Genomic DNA, 21,344 nt, shown 5'->3' with positions numbered 1-21,344 from the left:
TTCTCCCACCTAATGAAGATATAACTAGTTTCAGGCATATGAAAGAACAGACTCATAGGGATTCACGGTATTTTTAAAAATTAAAAGAAAAGAAAAGAGTCATCCCCAAAGCAAAATATGGCTTAAGTGATACCCAAATTCACTTCTGAAAGAAAGCAGGATTTGAGCACGGCCTGCCCCCTGCCACTAGGATGAGATGGCCAGCGGCTCATCTTCACAAAGAGAAGCCTGTGACACTGTCTCAGCATGGGCTCCAGCCTCTGACCCTGCCAGGCAGTTCTGGAGGCCCAGCTGGGAGAAGGCCAATGCCAGGGACAGGTGTGGCAAAATGGCAGTGTCTCCTCACCAGGTGGAGGGAGGGGGGACAGTGGAATCACATTTCGTGGATGTTCCTTAAATCAAATTTGCTGCATAGTGAGAATGCATATGGCCGAGGACTTCGGCGCTATTCTAGAAGTGGTACTCTCAGAGTCCTGTCCCAGGTGAGGACACGCTACTCTTCAGCCACCGCTCCTAACACCTATCAGAGCTGACACAGAGGGCCCTGACACTGAAATTCGGAAGACTTGAAAGATTACTCATTCCTCTGCTTCCAAAAAAAAACTCCTCATCAGATAAGCACAATAACAACCACTCTTGATTGTCAGCCCTGCACTGTTAAGCACTGCCCACAAATTATCTCCTTTAATCCTCACGACAATCCTCAAAAGGAGAGAAGCAGTTTAGTTTTAAGAGCTACTAAAGTGATATATTTCTGCTCAAACCACTTTTCCTTGGGCAAATGCAAGAGCTTGCAGTTAAGCCCTTTCTCCACTAAGGGGCGATATTATCTCGCATTAAAAACACCAGGCCGGGTCTGGGTAGGCACTTAGTATGAAAACAGAAGTTTGTAAAAAGGACAAAGCAGAGGGGTCAATTTCAACATCCCAAATATTTTCTACGTGTTATTCTTCTCAGTAGTAAAATTTTTTCAAACCCAAAGCCGTAGCACCCAATGTAAGTAACTCAATTCCTGTTCGGTCATTTCAAAAGCATTGCTCTTAACCAATTTGCTAGAAAAGGAGCCACCACATTTAGAATGGAAAAATTAATAGGTTCAGCCATTTGGCTTAGTAATTGTGCCCCCTAGCCCTTTCCACTAATTTCTTAACTCACATCTGCCACCGGGGAAACATCTGTCTTGTGGCGGAATCAACTTGACTCCAGAGATTAAAAAAAAGAAAGAAAAAAAGGCTAAAATCCATTCTAAACTCATCAAAATGAGTTTCTATCACTCGCTTTGGAGAAACTTTCACTTAAAGTTATATTTTGGAACTGGGAAACACTCCGGAAGTAGAAAATGAGAGAGTGGGAGATGCCCCATCAGCAGTCTGAACGCCAACCCCAGGGCTCAGAGATAGACAGGGTCCTGAAGGCCGGCATTTACATCCCTGCAGGAAACTCACAATACACAGAGAAGGCAGCAAAGTCACCATGCGACTTCCCTGTTTGGACTGATCAACCAAGACCACAATTGAACCAAACAAACAAACTCACCAAGTTTATCTCCGAATTTATGTGTAAGCCCAGCCCTGCTCTTGATGACTAAACCATGTGCTGTCCTGATGTGAACTTTACTCTGCAGCCGGGGTTCCCAGGCTGGTGTCTGCAACCACAAACGACTTTAAATTTGAAAGCTTTGCCCTTCAACTGCTATAGGGCCCAAAGGCCTCACAACAGATCAAGTACTGTTTAGGTTAGCTCTTCATTCTACTCGAAGATAGCAAACTTATTTAAACATAAGGTCTGGGCTGTTGCTCAAGTTCATGCCATCTGAGAAACCAGCTAAACAAAATCATCTCGGGTCATTTGGTGCCCGGGAGACACCGGCTCACCTTCTACTTGCTAGTGTATGGCCTTGGACATAAGTTTGAGAACCATTGCCCTGTACACTAAGCATGTGAAGTTCCAGAGTCAAGTCCCCTTTTCATCCTGTATCTGCAAGTGAATGGTTCTTTTAGGATGAAAGAAATCAGGAGTCCCCTTGTACTGGCTTAATATGCATTTTGCTTTATGAGTGAGTTCATATATTGACCTCTCTTGGCTCAAATGAAAGATCAGAAAGTAACCAGGTAACATTTATTGAGCCCTCACTGTGGGCCAGGCCTGTGCTGAGTGTTTGGTGTATGGTGTCCCAATGCTGGAGCCTGAGACTGTGGCTGTAAAGGCTTCATTCTTCCCATTTTCAATGCTGTTTCCCACTCTCCCAGCCTCAGTTTACCCATGGAATAAGGATCACACAGAACTTAGACCCGACAATCTTGCAGATCCCTCTAAGCTTTTATGAAATTTCCAAGGCAAAATTCTGTCTACAAGTCTTTGTTAACTAGAAAATCCAACTGTTTAAATGCAATACTCACTTAAGAAAAACTTTAAAAAACAGAAAACAATCAACACATTGTCTGCAATTCATTAATCTGACCTGTAATTTATTGTCCGTTACTCACTATTACTGTTCATTACTAGCGTCTCTCAATACCGGCAGCTCCCATTTTGTTCCGACTGGGAGCTCAGCAACTCGGCTCCATCCTGGAGTGTGAGCCGGAGTGTGACCAGGGAGGTGTGCAGGCTGCACGTGGCAGGGGCCATCTTCCCACCCTCCGCTGGGGAACGAGTTGGCATGGCGACGCCTGAGCCAGTCTTCACTCATCCCTCCCTTCCCTTCCATTCTATTATCACTGTGTGAGATCTTGCCCCAGAAAGACAGCGAAGTCCCGAGGGCGAGGTCTGATGTCAGGGGGAGAACAAGCAAGTCTTTGTCGGGCCTTCAAGGAGCCCAGGCCGGGCCGGGCCTCCCAGGCCGCACACAGACGGGCCTGTGCTCACTCAGCCGGGAGCAGCGGGCCTGCTCTGTCCTGCACAGTGGGGTCCTCCATGTCCACATCCGGAGTCCTCTTCCTCCCTGGGCACTGGAACCCGGCAAAGTGGAGGGGTCCCCACCTAGTGCCCTGAGGCATTTTACAGTGAGAAGCTTAAAGCAGAGCTTTAAGCACCGAAACCTAACTCCTCTGCTCTGAGAAGCCTCTGGTCTCCTGAAATGCTCTGGTTTTCCTAATGCTGTCACACACCAGTGACGTCCGATTGTGTTTATCTCTGTGGCTGACTTCAACCTTGAACCTTCATCGTCTGAGAAGTTCTGCACACAGGAGATGCTCCATCGACAGCCATTAAATGACTAAATGCACAACACGTGCCAGAAACGAACTCACTTTTAATAGAAAATTCAACAGAGGCGTTAGATCCAAATAAAAATCACCGACACTTATGGAGTCCTTACATCCCAGGCACCACTCTGTGCGCGGATGCATCCCAGCTCATCTGGTGGTCAGAGCAGCCCGACACGCCAGGCACTACTGGCTTTCTCATTTTGCGGATGAGGAATCTGGGGAACGGGAGGCGCAACAGGTGCCCCGGCTGCCCCCGGCTCACTCGCCTGTACGCGGCAGAGGAAGATGCAGCCCAGGAAGCGTGGCCCCGACTGTGCGCCCAACTGCAACTCTGCAGCATTTCACGGTGATCGCAATTAAACAAACCTCACCTAAGGGTCACTCCAATGCAAAATGCTTGCCATGTGGCATTCCATAAAACTGGGGACATGTGCCTTTGCAAATGTTGTCACATGTCCAGGCTCCTTGACTCCCACGTTATGGCCACTGAAGGTGATCGAGATCGCCACTCTCCTTCTTTGATCAGCAGCAAAGTCAGGAGAAGAAGAAGGGTTTTTTGTTTTGTTTTGTTTTTGGCGAGGGGCACTGCCGGCTAAGCGGAGGTCCTCAGAGGAAACATTTTCCAAGCTGGCTTTTGGTATTAAGAATTTTGCAGAATTCCTCTGCCAGTTTGCAGCCTGGTCATGATCAATGGATTCCTTCCTGCCTACTTCAGGGGAAGTCTCCATCCTGGAGCCGCTGGGCTGGCAGCTTACAAGGCGAGAACAGAGAAAGGCAGGCTCGCCCTCAGGGCTAAGTCAAACACCCCAAGCTGATTCTCCTATTTTCCAAGCCAGAGGAGCGAAGACAGAGCTGCAGGAAAGCTAGAGAGATCTAGAACAAAGGCACAAAACAAGGGCACCAGTGACACCAGCGCTCACAGCACAGGCTGGGGTGGGCAGGTGCAGGCCGAGCCTCCTTCACTCCATGAACTGGATGGGCTGTTGCGTGCTCTGGGGCCGACGGAGGCCTGGCCTTCCACGAAGAGGCGAGGGGTCTAGTCTCTCACCTCCCAGAGGCACTTCCTACTGGTAGTGATGCTAACGTAAGCCCCACGCTGGGATCCTGGGGGACCATGTGGGGATTCTGCAGGATTCAAGGACTGTCCTTGGGACAAGTTCAGAAATGAAAGCCCTGGACTATCAAGTGCAATGCCCTCATATATGAGGACGTGTCATTAGGCTGCCTGTGTCACCACGGCTTCGATCAGAGCAAAGTGCTCGCCCTTTAAGCCAGTTTTTGCTGAGACATTGAAGCCAGGTAGAAATGAGACATGGTTAGGTTCAGGGATGGCTCTGTAAGGAGGGCAAGGTGCCCAATGCCTAGAACTGGAACCAGCAGCCTTGTGAGGTAGTGAGTTCCCCGTCCCCGGGAGCATGGGAGGAGACTCTGGAGAAGATCTCTAGATCCGCACATCCCTGACTCCATAACAGGATGCCACCGCGCTGCCCCGTTCTGCACTTTGGAGATCCAGGTGAGGACCGCATCCAAGGGATGCTCTTCATCAGCTTACCAGAGGGGTCACCTATTCCTAGATTAGGTGACGTGGCATTTACGGTGTAAGAGAAGACAATTAGAAAAGTGTGTGGATCCTGGCTACCTCATAGCTGGGGCGCTTGGACAAGCTCCTCCCTCTCTCTAAGCTTGTTTTCTCCTTTGTAACCAGCACCAAATCTCTTGGCACGCTAGTGAATCCAGTACCGTGAAGTGCACAGACCCGGGCACACCCGAGGAAGTGTGCAGGTCTGCAAAGTCCACACTAAACCAGTCACCCATCTTCCAGCCAGCACGTGTGACTGGCGGGTATCAGCACCAGGCTCCGTGCTGGGTGAAGATGTATTCTATATGATATATATGTGCGTGGGTGTGTAGACCATACACACACATATAGAGCATGCACATCTGTACATGTATACATGTATGTACATACACACAAAGTATACATATTTTTTTTTTTCCAAGGGGAAGGTAGACGGACAGAGTTTTAAAGAGTTCTTGCAGTTTTCACTGTGAAGAAGCAGACCCAGCTCTCTGTAGAGCTGAATTTTGCCACTGGAGCAACGTCACAGTCTATGCCGTTGAATCCGTGTTTTCGGATGGTGGAGATGGATTCCTCCTCCTTTTCCTTCTACTTCTTTTCTTGGTCTCCCTTAACCTATTCTGCTCATTCACACCTCCATGGGGTCAGAGAAAAATCGACTCAAATTAGTCAATTTAATTATTTTGACTCACTGCTAGGAACAACGTGGGAGGATGAGGGGGTGGCTTCTAATGAGTTTTCGAAAAGCTGAGTCGAGGCATTTTCTGTGCATAATGATGATCACTTTGGCCATGTCCTCCCCACCCCCGGCGCAGAGGAACTGAGTGCTGGCCTTTATTTGTAGAGTGTTGTTCTGCACTAGGAGTGTCTCTCTCCACAATCCCGACTCCTACTCGTCCTTCAATGCCCAGCTCACACGGCCCCACTTGGGAGCCTGCCCTGACTTCCCGGGCAGAGAGCAGGCTCCCTCTCTCCACCGGCGTCACTTTGTTCATGCGGGGCTCTTACCCGCTATCTGCTCCCATGACTGGTGGCTCCTCTCTCTTTGGCGCCAGCTTGCGAACGCCGCAAGGGGCTGACCACGTTTGATTTGTCTTGATGTTCCCAGGCTCAGCAGAGGGTCTGGCACGCGGTAGGTGCTCAGGTATTACCTGTTTAATGAATGTGTCTATTTCTAAAGAGAACACTCTTATTTTAATATTCGATCGAGAGAAGATTAAGAGATGGATATTACCCATTCATTTTCTGACTAGGAAAATATATATCGAGACCTCATTTCCATAATTTCTAGTAGAATAGGTTGGGCTTTTGCCGGCCACTCTCTCCCTTCAGAAACAAGACTCATATTTTAACCGTTTCATAGCAACCTGTGTACCAAGGCATCACGTGAAACCTTGTCGATATTTAGCATTCACGAGGGCGGTCGGTGGTGGAAAGGGCTGTGGATTCATCCACTCGTGACAACCACCTCTTCTCATTCATCTGTATTAACCTATTTTATAGCTGAGGAAACCGCGATCTTTAATATTACAAGGAATGGGTGTAAAATGAGCACTCTGAAGAACCAGGGGTCAAATAAATTTAGACCCTTTGCTTCATAAAACTCCAATCTCATCAAGCCATCAATCTTTGCTTAAAGAACTGTCCTCAGCTCTGAGCTGTCCTCAGGACAGACTCAAATCTCTTGCCTGACATTGAAATGTCCAGCTTCTGTCTCGGACTTGCCTCGCCTCACGCTCCGGCGCTACGGTGAGTGGTACACACGGTTCTTCCACGGGGCAGCCCTTGCTTATGCTTCTCTGCGCTCCCTCACACCCACTCTTACCCAGCACTGATGTGTGCGTGTTCTCTAGTCACTAGCAGGTCTCACAGTAAAACCACAAATGACCTGAGGGCAGGGGCTACCTCTAGTCACCATTTATCCCCAGCATCCAGCACTGACGCTGACATATGATAGGTACTCAAATGTTCGCCGAATGGACTGGTCCTCCCTCTATCCTGTAGGCAAAGTTGGCAATGGTCTAGAGGTGGGTGAATTCCAGAAGAACTGGTAGAAGTGACTTGTGGGAGGTTCTAGTGGAAAAGTCCCACTCTGGCAAATTGGTTCCACTATGACCAAATTAGAACAATTTGAACTAGTGCTGGCCTGTGGGCTTCCGGGATGGGGCCAAGGCTCATTCATCTCCAGGGTCTCAGTGCCCAGTGTCCAGGACAGGTTTTTGAGTGAAGGGCTAATACTCTACTAGGCGAGAACGTCTAGCTGCTGTGAGGCATTATGTTTTTAGCTAACACCTCGTGGGACAAAGGATGGAGACAAGAGTCTAGGAGAAGGATGGGCCCTGAAGTCAGGCATCACAGAGCAAGCCTTCCAGGGCTGCAAAGGGCACCCAAGCCACAGCCCAGGCAAGAGGAAGGCTGCTACTGAAGACGAGCTCAGAAATAAAAAGGCTGTTAACAGCTCTTTCTTCTGCAACTGATTGGGACGTACGTGTCTGTACACCAGGCCTGTCCCTCGATTTTAGGTCCAAGGCTCAAATGGAACCTTATAGGGAATAAAAGCTGTGTTTCGACAGCTCTAAATAAGGTTGAACAAGGAAAGAAACTAACATTTTTTAAGGTCCGAAATAAACAAGAAACTACACTAATGCATCATCGTCTTTGATTCTCATCACAAGCCTACAACACAGAGCATCCTGTGGGGAAACAGATCAGGACTTTAAAATGACCCGGGCAAAATCACTCAACTAATAAATAGCAGAACTGAGACACGAAGTCAGGTCTATCTCATTCTGAAACTCAGCTCCTTCTTCTGAAGTAGGCCGCAGCTGAGGGACCACTCTAGGGAAAGAAACCATAAAAGGAAGAAAGAAAGGTGGCACAAAGTGAACATCTTTCCCCAGAGAATGAGAATCTGATAAGAGGAACCAGTTCGGGATACAACGATGCTAGGAGCTCAGAATCGGAAAATCCCTTAACCATCGCCTGGTCTTGCCTTCTGGGTGGTGCTCAGCTTTATAAAAGGCTTCTGGTTCTAGTTTTCAAGGAAACTCAAGACATCTGGATGTAAAAGGAGAGAGCTTCGGGAGGGAGGACAGCAGGTGATACCGGCAACTAGCGAAGGGTAACAGGTGTGTGGCCATCTCAGCATAGTGGCATCGCCTTCATGATTTCAGTCCAGGGAGCTTAACCCTCAGTAGAGCCTTAGTCATTGAGAAGGGATGTCAGCTCACGTCAGATCTCAGCAAAGAAGTTCAAGTAGATGTGACCTACTCCTTGTAGATACAGTGTCCCTAATTGATTGGGAGGAGGTGAGAGACGAGGGAAGGTACGTGTTGGCCGTGAGGGAACAGGGCGAGGGGAATAGTGACCTGCAGCTTGGATAACACAAGTGTCTCAGATGACAACTTTATAAACCAAATTCGTCTCTAAACATGTTATAGCGAGTAAGATGCCAGTGAGACCTCGGTGTGAGACCTAAATTCCACCCCAGGCTGGCTGCTTAAAAATGCCTCCCCTTGCTCGTCTAAACTGAAATGACCAGGATGGGCAGAAAGGAACCCCGATTGGGCCTAAACCAAAAATGGATTCTGCAAGGAAGAAGCAACCTAAAACTCCAGCGCTAATATGCTCTCCCGCACATAGTTCTAAGCTATTCTATTTCATGCCTAAACACTCAAAAGTCTCAAGATAGCAACACTTCCACTCAGAATGCACTTATGGAACCCGGGGACCGTTAACCACTTCAAAATTACAGCGACCTTGAAATGCATGTCAATTATTAATTACACACTTTTTTTTTTTCCTTTTAGATGTATGTGGTGTTAAGAGGCATGGATTCCAATCACTGATGATAAATCTGATGAAATGACCATCCTTAATACTTTCAATTATTCCATAAGCATGCACGTCGCACGCTCCCCACCTTAAAAATGGTGGTTATCAACTGTGCTTTCGCTATTGCTTAAGTCAGCTATTTCTTACCTGGAGATACCGCTTATGATTCAGGTTCACCAGATCCAGGCTGATGGAATGAACCAGCTGAGCAGCTGTCAAGCCAAGACAAGTCTGGCTCTCAAAATCAGGGCTGTGGCTCCCGTGAGTCCTGTGGTTTCTCTGTCCTTATGTGAGTGACAATCTGCTAAAAGGGAATGCAAGTCATGTTACTGGGAGAGGCCCTTTCCTGTTCTTTGGTAATGACACATTTTTCAAATGGAAGCGGAGTCCCAGAACCACAGATCGCCAGGGCTGGAAGAAATCAATGAGATAACTGTGTCTCATGGTTTCATTTGTAGCTGAGGAAATTAAGGCTCATTCAAGGATTTGACAACTTGGGAGGAGAATCCAGATTAGAATGGGTGTCTGACTCTTTGGTCTTTGGAATTTTTTAAAAAGCAGCTACATGGTCAGGCTGACTTCTCGAACAACTGGTCACTGACTCTGAATGGGCTTTTATTATTTTTTTTTTAACAGATTTTTTAAAAGGGAGGTGGCACTTTTTCCAGATTGCTGTTTTTGTCATTTTTGTAGTTTTACCCCAGGGAGCTAAATTAGTAAAACAGTTCACCTCAGGCATGTGGTTGGGACGGTCCTCCCTGTTTTCTCTTAGAAAAATATTTTTATGGGACAGCATGACCCAGGAGCACAGTGGTGGGTGGGCTTTGTTTTTCAGTGATAGGCATGTGTGCACCCAGCAGGAAAAGCTGTCAGTCTCTCTGCTATTCTGTCTTTCCTCTCTCTCTCTCTCTCTCTCTCTCTCTCTCTCTCTCTCTGTCTCTCTCTGTCTCTCTCTGTCTCTGTCTCTCTCTGTCTCTGTCTCTCTCATGTCTCTGTCTCTCCTTGCTTTCGCTCTCTCTTCTCTCTCTCTGTCTCTATATCTCTCTCTCTCTCTCTCTCTCTCTCTCACTCTCTCTCCCTCTCTCTCTCTCTCTCTTTCTCCGTGTTTCATCAGGAAAATACAGTAACAGACGTGGACTCTCCTCCCATGGGTATCATTTATTATGTGCTTTTTCTAGCTACTGTACACTTGAACAGCTATTCCTCTGTGCAGAAAACTAAAACCAAAGACAGGATCTTGTATTTATTAAGCAAATAATATCTGCCAGGCACTCCATGTGAATCTCATAGATATATTTTTCTAATTTGTCCTCAAAAATTCCCCATGAGGTAACATTAACTTTATTTGTCCAAAGGGGTAGGGAACTGAGCTTTAGAGTGTTAGACTGAACTGCAGAGTCATTAAGAGAATACGGGGCAGAATCATTAATGAACTCCCATCTAACTCCCAAATCTACGTTTGTCTATCTAAATTAGACCACCCTTACTAGGCCAGAACACTAGGAGTTTTGCAGATTTAGCACGAATGCAGGAGAAATTTCTTTGGAAGCTGTAAACTGTCGCAAGGACGCAAAGGATTCTTCTTATTCGATTCTCTTTCAGTGGGCTCTAAAGGCCATGGCTCCTTGCTGTGCTCCCAGCTGGGGCTCACGTGCCCCAGAAAGCTGGGCTGGCTCTGTCTCCAGCTCTGAGCAGCAGAGAGAGGGCCAGTCAGTCAGGAAATCATGATTATCAACGCTCCACGCTCTGTTCCTGTTCTCAGACAACAAGGAACATGGCTGGAGAGATGGGGGTGGGGGTGGGGAAAGAGGAAGAAAAAACAGGAAGAGAAGCGGGAGGAGGGAAGGAAATGATAGAGAAAACACAGCAACTCTAAAGAGCCCTTGGCCTGATGAGAAAGTGATTTCTGAGCCCACGTTTGTGGGGCTGGCTCTGCATTTTGGGAAAGCAGGTCACAGCGGCAGCAGAGAGAGATGTGGGGTGGGTGCCCCTGCTTTCCCACCACAGGGCACAGCCGGGGGAAAGGGCACCGTTTCCCACGGGCACTCGGGTGCGGGCACCTAGCAAGGTGAATTTCTAAAGGAGAGTCCTGTAGTAAGAATATCTCTCACCTCTTGGCTGTGGCTGAGAGGTGGGGTGTGCCCCCGAAGGACCTGAAAACAGGGGAGAAGGTGCTGAAGTGATCAGGTGTCAGGCAGTGCTCTCCCAGCCTGCCCCCCACCCCCCAACTTTGCTTCTCAAACACTTGGAAAATCATGTCCTAGCAAGATTCTTCCTTTCTTCTTCCACGAAACGAAGAGTCAGGCAGGAGGAATGGTGAGTCTCCTCCAGGCCATGAGCCTAAGGTACTTCCAGAATCTTTTCCTATCCATTTTGTCCACTCTACTTGTTCATAAGATACTTATAAAAAGTTCCCTAACTCCCAGTGAGCGTCATCAGGATGATGTTCGCCTGGTAAGCTGAACCACCACACAAATAGAAAACTCTAATAATAACCTAATCGTACTTTAATACTAATACCAATATTAATTTGCAGCATCCTGACGGGAGCCAGGAGGAGGGCAGGTAATGTACAGGCTCTCAACAGGCGAGCCCTCAGTGCCCCCCGCTCCAGGGGATTCCTAAACTGGCTGTGCCACTGGAGAAGCTAACAAAAAAATACAGCCCCCCAATCTTGAGAAGGGGCCAAAGCTTCTGGAGAGCTTTTATGTCGCCAATCTGGCTCTGGTCCAGCGACGAGAATTTGCATAACTTGGATCCTAATCCAGCCGTCACCATGTCCCACTTTCTCCCATCTGAAAGATGTGATCACAGAGTTCCTACCAGGGAGGATCTGCCCCCGATTTTGTAAATTATTCCCCACCATCCAAACAAACACAGAGAGACATAAAGCAAGCACATCTTTGAAAGGAGTTCAAGCTTTTTGAAGTAATGGCTAGTGATTTCCTGTTTGAGTCACTCATGGGCCAGATGTCCACCAGGGAGAACAGAGGTCAAGTGGGGAAAGACACTTACGACTCCCATCTCGGGCCCCCGCACGCAGCACAACCTCACACAGCATTGAGGCTTATTTGCTTCCATTGCCAACAGTTGTGGATGGCCAGAGCTGCTGTTGTCACGGTGCCCCTGCCACATGGAGGACAGTGACACCACCTGAGGCCGTCGGAGTCTGCACTTCTACGGCACCTGGCAGCCAGCAAAATGCTTTTCGTTATGTTGTCCTCTGTGGTCATGTTAGGAGAGGTACAAACCAGAGGGGTAATTATCCCACCTTAAAAATGGGGAAGCTGAAACCCAGAGACATGAAATGACTTATCCAGAGTCGCACAGCAGAATCGGGACTAGAACAGGCATCTCTAACATGCACTGACCTGGGACCTTTGCTCGACACCATGTGCCCCTACCCCAGCCCCATGCAGTGCAGGGGTTGAGGAGTAGCTTAGAAGAGCTGTGTGTCTTCCACTTTTGAAAGTTCTGGAAGTGGGAAGATAGGGCAGGGGCAAACCGAAGACAAGGCAAGATAGATAACATGGGTCAACATAAAGAGCTACGCGCAAACAGGCAGGATTTTAGATAACAACCCAGCTCCCATTCACTGTACATCTACCTCCCTCAAACCTCGCTGTATCCACACCAGGTACGCTCTGTTCTCGCTCCCTTTTACCAAGGAGGAAAGCGAGACACTGGTCCAAGGTATTCAGCTTTCGAGTGGTAGAGCCAAGATTTGAATTCAGATCCCTATGTCACGCTCCCTCTCCAAGCAGTTACATTAAAAGAAAAACATGGGGTGAGGCAGGCAGAAGGGCAAACCAGGGGGAAGGAACAGGGAATAAGGTAAGAGCACTAGGAACAGATGGCACCTCCATTCAAAAGGCAGAGGCAGAAGGCAGCTCTCCAGCTGAGGATATTGAGAGGCACTGCCCAGACGGGACCAGGAATTTGGTCCTTAACCCTCCTAGGGCGGCAGCCCCTCAGAGACAGTCAGTGCCAGTAAATGACATCCTGGCCTTGGTGTTTACACAGCAGCTCTCTTGGGAAGAGGAAGTAGGCTAGGCTGGGGAGGCGGCAGAGGGAGGACCAGAGACATCAGGGTGGGTGGAAGGGATGCAGTCTTGGGAACCCAGTTCCCACGTCAGTGGAGGAGGGACCTGCTCAGCAGGCGGGCAAGTGAGATGCTGCCCAAAGTCCCCACCTCAAACACTGCACATGCTTCTAGGGACAAGGGGCTCTGGTTCAGCCTCATGAGGACCTGGGGAGTGGGGCAGGACAGGGATCATCCCTCAGCCTTTCAGAGATGAAGCGATGAAAGCCAAAATAATAATAGTCACGAAATAATAATAATAATAATAATAATAATAATAATAATAATAATAAAATAAAAAATGCTCACCATTTGTTAGCAGCCTATTATGTGTCAGAAAATAAGCTAGATGCTTTACATAGCCTGTTTAGTGATCACGCCAACTCGGGGAGGGCCGTACGATTATTCCCAGCTTATAGCCGAGATATGCTAAGTAATTCACTAAAGGTCAAAAAGCTAGGCGGCTATGAGAAAAGATTTGAAGCGTTGTTTATGGGACATTCTGTCCCATGATGTCACCACCTGTAACCCACATATGCTGCGAGAGGCTGACTTGCCTTCCCCATCGTGGTGCAATGGTGCTAACCCACAGCCAACTTTTGAGCCGTCGAAGCACATGGTACAGGTTCTTACTTAAATATATCACCTGCGTTACATCTATATTAAGTGTGTGTCCATGGTCACTTATAACTAGGGTGACCATGTGGTTTATGACCCAAACTGGATACTTCTCAGTTTGAAAAAAGGGCCATTAACAACCCTGGGACAGCAGGCAGAAACCAGAACTGTCCCAGATACTGAGGACATATGGTCACCCTGATACAACCCACGGTCCAAAGAGGCCAGTTATTTTTATGCCCCATTGTGTAGGTAGAAAACTCTCCCAGACAATCCTCTGCTTTCTAACCCACGCAAATACTCCTTTGCACCAATTCATTCTTTGCTCACCGGGATGTCTTCTAAATCCATTGGGCTCGCAGGCCTTTTATATAAAACAGGCAGATGCAACTTGGTTATAAAGCAGTCAGGCTATGATTTGAGAAGTAAGGGTGTGACTAGCTGTAGCCATATATTTTTAAAGGACCGCTGGGGTCCCTGTGCCCTGGCACCCACGACCTGAAAGCACAGCTGTTCCGATGACCAGCTGGTTCCCCGCACGTGAGGGCTTGGTGGCTCTTCTACTAAGGCCACCTCAGGCAGCTGTACGGGCGACCAGTGTGGGAAGCAGCTGCTGCGGCCCAGATCCCCCGGTGACTGTACAGGCCACTTACGGGACGCTAGACCCCGTTTCCTCACCCTGTGGCTGGGACAGGCCTTTCTCCATGGCCAGCAGGCACTGACCTTGCCTGGAAGGTGCCAGCTGGGGCCCTTTGGCTGGGGGTCTTTCCTTTCACCCCACCGGCCCGGGGGAGGCGGGGATGGGGTGAGGACCTGGGCAGCACTTAAGGCCTCCTTCGGCCTTACTCTTTCCCTAAGACTCTTCCTTCCTAAGACCAAAAAGAGAAAGGGACCTGCTGTTCTTTCGAAATTAGGAAACCAGTCTTGAGTCAAACTCACACACCAATCCAGGTAAAGTCGAATGCTAGTAAAAGAGCAACCGGCCTTCATCCACCTGCTGCAGAGACCGCTTTGGCATTTATCTGATCCCAGAGCATCACCGGACTTTCGGCCCAGTGTTTTTCCAACAGCTCCAGAGAAGCTCACCAGTCTGAGGAGCCAGAGAGGCTCAGGGGCCCAGGGGCAGGGCGCTGGGCTGCCCTCCAGCAATCACGTAGCCAGCTGGGCTCTTTATCTATTTGGTATAGGGGCTTCTGCAAGTGATGATATTTGATAAATAGGTAAAACTTGTTTTCGAAATTAGGTGGCATTCACAGGTTTTGGGAGGTTAGGACATGGACTCATCTCTGGCGGCGGGCAGGGGGCGGGGCACCATTCAACCCACTATGGCTATGAGTGTTATCGTCACTTCTACTATTAACATTACTGGGGTTATTCAGGGACACTTGAGTTCTAGAGAAAATAAGGACTTGTCTGAAGCCACTCGGCAAGTGGGTGGAGAAGCCAGGACAGGAACACAGTTCTCCCCAGTGACGGGGCTACTTCCATCTCAGCTTGTGGCCTCTCATGCTGGGAACCCATGGCGGGAGCCGTCTAGAGACCTGAGGGTGACCGACAAGGGTGGCCTGGGCTCGGGCAGTCCGTGTCAGAGGTCTGCAAGTGGATAGGACAGGAGAATATCACTCTCCTTCACTGCGCGCTGACTGTGCACCGGGCGCTGTGCCGGCTTCCCTCGGTGGTCATGTCGATCCTACCGAAAGTAGCCCTCCCCTCAGCCACATCTTGCAGAGAAAGACCTGGACAGCTGAGTGACCCGCCCATGGTTAACAGCGACTTGGTAGTGAAGCACTCATTTGAATCCAAGTTCAAGGTCACAGCCCTCGGTCTAACCACAGTGCTCTGCAGCAATGATGGGGCCAGCCCATCACTCGCAGATGGCGACACGGGTGGGAGGCTAGTGGCCAGTGGTAGCAGAATCAGAACAAGAGCTCAGGTCTCTGCTCCCGAGCTCACATTTGCTCCATTTGACAAAGGGCTGTGGTTTAACATCGACATTGACCTTGGTTGCACCTAAACGGCAATTAAGGTGAGCACCCCTGTGTCAATGGCGGGAGGACGCTCATCAAACTTGCTGATGACTTCAGAAACCTCCACCGAGGTTTTCGACTAAACAAAACTGCCAGGTGGATCCCGCTTCTTCAAGACATTATTTCACAGTGTTGGTTACATCCGGTCCTTCTCCGGGGGTCAGGGGGGTGGATGAGGAGGGAGAGAGACTTTACAATCCAAATGAGATCAGCCGCCTCTTTCTGACAATGCCAAGCATCGGTACAATTAAATCTCAGACAACCTGGGCATTTTCATCTTCCTTCCCTGCTTCTCAGGGCTGCAACCACAGGAGCGTGGCCTTAACGACTTAGCTGGTTTAAGGCATCAGCAGCTGACACCACCTTGTCTCCATCACACAGGTGGCAATGTGACAGAGATTAAAAAGTACAAATTGCCAGTTACAGTAATAGTCATGGGGATGTAAAGTACAGCCTAGGGAATATAGTCAATAATACTGTAATAACTATGTATGGCATTAGGTGGGTACTAGACTTATGGGGGTGATCACTTATAGGTATTTAAATGTCTAATCACTATGTTGTACACCTGAAACAAATATAATATTGTATGTTAATTGTAATTGAAAAATTAATTTAAAAAAAAAGAGACAGAAATAAACACAGCTCAGGCTGCAGAGGTCTTGTCTGCCCATCGCCAGTGACACAAGCTAGGGGCACGCTCTGATGGAGCATGAGTGCTTCACAATGAGGCGAGGGAACGTGGGTCTGCCTCCAATTTGGCCTTGGCTGGGCCATGTGACCTTTAGTTCCTCACATCTTCTCTCTGATCTCCAGAAACAAAGTCCGTCACATGCAGATCTTTCAATGATACGCAACAGCAAGGCTCTTTGGGCCACTCTGAAGGTCCAGTGAGCTTTCTCTTCTAAAGCACTGTAGCTGTTTATGCTCATGTTTTATCTCTGCCACTGATGGAAAGTTCCTTACGAGGAGAGGGAGTGTTTCGTTTATCTTTATAGGATATCGTGACAAGCCCAGACTCCTGCACGAATGAGGACTGTGTTGAGGACTGAATTTGAAAAAATTTGGCTTCCTTGAGGACAATGAACCGCTCAAAGTGGCTGGGGATGGAGGTAAGAGGTGGCAGGGATACAGTAGAAAAAAAGGCCAGTGTCATGCTGCGGAGGACTTTACAAGCCCGATGCTGACTGTGATGCCCAACAGTATGCTAATATATCGAGTGCTGTTGTAAGTATTAGTGGGAAGATGAAGCTGGGGAAAGAGCCTGGGGTCTCAAGCCCAACGTCTGTGAACTGCAGCTTCTTTGAACCTTGGCTGTCCCGTCTCTAAAATGGAAACAATAGCTCCATTTCAGGGTTCTTAGGATTACCCAACATATTAAAAGTGGCCAGTGCAGTACTTGGCATGTGTTTGAACTTCACCAAACATGACCGCCCTTAAATAAATGGGGCAAAGCTGACCTGGAATGTCAGAGTTAAATAACTGTTAAGAAGTTCAAGGCCAGTGTTGCGTAGGAGTCTGAAACTAAGAAATAGTGCCATGGCCAGACTCCACTGAGCACAAACCGACTGCCAATCTGGCAGGAGTCACTTGTCACCCAAGTTCCTGATGACTCTGGTATGCTCCAGCAAGTCTACAGAAACTTGCAGCACCCATGTACCCCAAAACTACACGGGTCTCCTACGACAAACACCACCCGAGTACCACAAACCACCTGTGAGCTTCCCAGCAGCCCCTGGCTTACAGCGCCATCAACAAATGTGGCTTGAGTGGCTTATGGTGGGTGTTCTATAGACACCCCACTTACACTATGAGGCCAGGAGGAAGTTCTGTGGGTTGAGAAGCAAGTGACTTGGGCTCTCGTTTCTGCTTTGACCCTAAATCTCTCTAAGACATTGGGCAAGTCACTCACTGCCATTTGCATAATGAAGTGGACTTTGGAACTTGGGACCCTCAATGCTTAGAACAACCCTTCAAGGAAGTGCTTCTGTAAGAGCTTAATCTGTGGTATACGGTGCTATTTAGAAAAGTAATTTTCTCACAAGGCAGGCTTCTGCTAAAAACAAAAAGAACAAACAAATAAAAAACATGAAAATGGAGCCTCTCCTGCAGAATGCCCCAACCCAAATCCAACAGGAATATGCTGAAGCCCACAGGTACCTGGTTCCTAGTTCTCACCCTACTAATTCTTGGATGTGCAGCCTCGGGTGAGTTGCCTTATGCCTCTGAGCCTCAGTTTTCTCTCGCGAGCCTCAGAGGTAACGCTATCTAGCTCATATCATTTTCCAGCAAACTACTTTATAACACTTCCCAGAAAGTACAAATCCCATTTCACTCAGACACTACCAGGCTAGCCATCCTCCACCTCTGTGGACAGAGCCAGATACCACGTTCGCAAAGGAGGCCTGGGAGGAAAAACGGGGAGTTTCCATTACTCTCAGCAAGAGGGGAGAGTCACAATCGACAGCAGGAAGAAGAATCGAGAAGATACCCGTGACAGCTGGCAGCCGGCTTATCTACACGGCTGGGGGCAGTCACCCTGGCCTCGCGACAAACGCTGGAGAACGCCTCGTCTTGAGACAATAGCACAGCTGCTCCTGCGCCTGGGTCCCCGCTGCCAGGCAAATCGAGGGTCACGATCAGCATTCAGGGAGGCATTCATCCTCGAGACTCAAGGGCGTTCTGCCTTCCTTCACAGCACGGTGCTGCAGGGGGCGAATCACCTTCCCACTCACCGGGGTCCCAGCCACCCTACACCTCACCATGGAGAAAAGAGAGGTGGTAGCTGTGGATAGGAGAATGCCACACACACACACACACACACACACACACACAACCAACCACAGGAAGCACACTTTTCCTGTGAGAACCGCCAGCTTCCAACAAAGTCCATAAGCCTAGCTTTCTAGTCCCTCCGTGAATGGGTCCATACTGACTGAGAACCATCCTTTATATAAACTCTCAATTTAACCCAATGTGACTCACTGCAGCTTTGTGTTTTCTTTCCCAGTTCTGCGGACTTATACCTCTGTACATCTGCATCCATCAAGGCCAGCCGCAGCCTTACCTCCTCCATGAAGTCCTCTCTGATGTTACTCTCACAGCCCAGTCCACACTGACCTCTCTTTGCTCTGAATTCTCATAGCAATCTCCATCTGTACCACTCAGCATCTAACACCCGTGGGTCGCCTCATCACTTTTTGACTGGTCTGCTGCTCTAACCTCCTAACTGGTGTCATCCTGCCTGGACTTTGGCTCTGCAGAAAGAATTTTCGAAGGCACACATCTGCTGATGTGTCTCCTCTGCTTAAAACCCTTCTGGCACCTCCCACTACCTCCAGGATCAAATCCAAGTGCCTCCTCGTCTGGGGCTACCCACATTCTAGTCACACTGGACAACTTCTCGAGGTTATGGAACGAGGGGGTACCAAAGGTGGGACCAGAAACCAGGTCTCCTGAGAAGCAGAGGAGAGTTCTTCCCACAGTCCCAGGCTCCCCCAGGTACAATGTTGGACTATAGGGAAGATGGCTAGGAACATGTGGCCCAGAACCACGGCCTTTGGTGAAAAACACAAGATCAGCTTAGTACTTGATGAGTTTTCAATATCATGACAACCAGTCAATCTACCAAACAACCAACTGCGAGACTTGGTATCTGACGCTCAGACACAGGACAGGGTGTTTGCTCTACATGTCAACAGTGAGGAAGGGGTTATTGTTTCCCCTTTCACACACGTGGAGGCTGAGGCTTACAGAAGTCACAGTTCATAACTGGACTGAAACGCCAGCCAAGCCTTTCCCTGCACTGTGGCACAGCATATTCAAAAGCCTGCTGGCCGTCACTACCTGCTCCTCCAAGGACTGCATACTCTACACTCCCGATACTGAGCGACAGCCCGTAGTTCCTGCCCAGGAGTTCAGTCTGTCCAGAGTCTACTGATGAGCTCCCTGAGGATTCTGCTCGAAGACCAGAGCCATCCTACGGTTCCTGCCCCACCCCTGGGTGCAAAGGTTTTGAAAAAGAAATGTTTACTTAACAGAAGCGGGAAGAGGAAACGCCACTCAAACAGCTTATCCCGACAGATGGTCGAAAATTCCTACCAGGCTAAAGTTTCTCCATCACACCTCACAGTAATAAGTGTGTGTGTTTATGAAGGAAGGAGGATGGGCGGAAGAGGTCCAGAGGGAGCGAGACAGATATCTGAGCAAAGCACGCATAGATCCAGTGGCATCCTGGAGCTCGTCGACGCTGGCTTACCAGAGCCAATTATACATTATCTTCCCAGCTTCAGTCTTACAAGTAGAAACCAGCCATGGTGGGAATATTTACACTCTGAAATTGTCAAACACTCTAAATCGTGTGTGTTTTGTTTTTGTTTTTCCCAGAGGATCAGTTAATCAGTACTTACCAGCATACCACTAACTGAATCCACGAGAGGGACACTGGGTTGGGAAGACGGGAGATTTAAATTGTAGCTACAGCTCTGTCTCCAACTCACTGTTTGGTGGGCAAGTTTCCTCCCTTTCTGGCCCTCAGTTACCTTAACTGTAAAAAGGGAACAGAAATCCTTGCTTTCCTTACACATAACTATATAAACTAAGACAGTAGATATAGGGCATTTTGGTAAATGTATAGTTATAAGGACATATTTGGCAGTATCTGCAGACATTTTTGGTTGTCAGAACTGAAGTGTGTGACGCTGTTGACATTCATGGATACTGTAAACATCTACAATGCTTGAAAGAGTCCCTACAACAAAGACTTATTTTGCCCAAGATGTCAGTGGAGCCTAGGGAGAGAAACCCTGATCTAATGATATTCAAACACAGTGGTCAATTCAAGTTTCTCGAACACATCTGCATCCAGGAGAAAAATAAAGGAACCTGGGTGAGTTCACAGGAGCCCTGAAGGCCAACAGTGCAGAACATCGTGACACTTGAGTGAGATGGTGACCACGCAAGACTAACATGGTACCGGGTGCACAGCAGGTGCTCAGTAATGGTTTGTGGGAGAAGCAAGTGGGTCCGGTAGAAATCATAAGGCACTCTGTCGAGCAGGCCCGCATTCCAGTGTGGCACCCCTCCTACACACACACACAGTGACACTAGGTAGAAGAATCTGACAAGTGCGATATCACCTCCTTTGAGAGGGTAACGGGAAGAAATGGTGTGACATCCCAGCCCTGGAGACTTGGGTTAGACAAATAATTACCAGCCTGGGGATCACAGCGGCAGTGGTCAGAAGAGTGATTTTATCTAAGTCACTTTCTAATATGAGTTGAAACATCTCGAAAGGTGAGGTTTTCAAACCCTTCTCTGGGGAGGCAATTGTTAAAAACACACAGCAGGCAGCCCCGCTTCCGACACATTCAGAAATCACTTTTTTGTCGACAATCCTTTTATCCCTTGTACCACTTGGGATTGAAAATACATTTAGCACAAACCACCCAAAGCGGAAACGGCACTGGGTAAGAAACATTCCAGGCGTTGTGGAGACTGTGCAGAACATCTCAGAATCGGATGAGCCAGGCTGAGCTCGAACACTCACAAAGGAAAAAGCCACGACATGCAACATACTGACTGGCCCTGGGCCCCCAGGTCAGCGTGGCAGTGAGGGATGCTTAAGCACAAGCCCCTCCTGGAAGTCTCGCGAGGCTCCCAATTCCCCATCCTCGCACTGGGAGTGGTAGTTGATTTCTCAAAGAGGAGATGACAGGACAGTGGACCCCCCTCGGTGTCTCCCTGAAGATCTGACTCTTCCACAAACCATCTGACTCACAAAGTCCTTTAATTAAAAGCCCCAGTGTTCGGAGCTAATTCTACATGTGGCAGGACCCGGGGACTTCTCAGGCGCCAGAACTGGGAGCAGAATAATGAAGATAATTTTGCCCTTTCTGGTCTATGAATGACATCTCACTCAACTATAAATTAGACTCACAGAATGCTGGAGCTAGAAGCCACCTGGGTAACTGCCCACTCCCTTCACACGGTGGGTGAGG

General features: G+C 48.5%; 1 protein-coding gene across 3 annotated transcripts in view; it reads right to left on the bottom strand.

Moving 5' to 3' along the window:
- The window catches only part of CYRIA (CYFIP related Rac1 interactor A), a 91,688-nt gene that overhangs the window by 40,612 nt on the left and 29,732 nt on the right, over positions 1-21,344 (bottom strand). The window contains exon 2 of one of the 3 annotated variants that reach the window (XM_039887809.1): positions 8,767-8,920. The exons of 1 other annotated variant lie outside the window; for it this stretch is intronic. The gene's annotated coding sequence lies outside the window, so the exon portion shown is untranslated. Of the gene's footprint in view, positions 1-8,766; positions 8,924-21,344 lie in introns of all 3 variants that reach the window. One more of the 3 variants, XM_039887808.1, reaches the window with a different exon arrangement.

Source organism: Pteropus medius, unplaced genomic scaffold, assembly GCF_902729225.1.
Source record: "Pteropus medius unplaced genomic scaffold, Ma_sr-lr_union100, whole genome shotgun sequence".
Taxonomy (NCBI): domain Eukaryota; kingdom Metazoa; phylum Chordata; class Mammalia; order Chiroptera; family Pteropodidae; genus Pteropus; species Pteropus medius.
The sequence above is the reverse complement of the archived record's forward strand: the minus strand, read 5'-3'. Positions and strand labels throughout refer to the sequence as shown.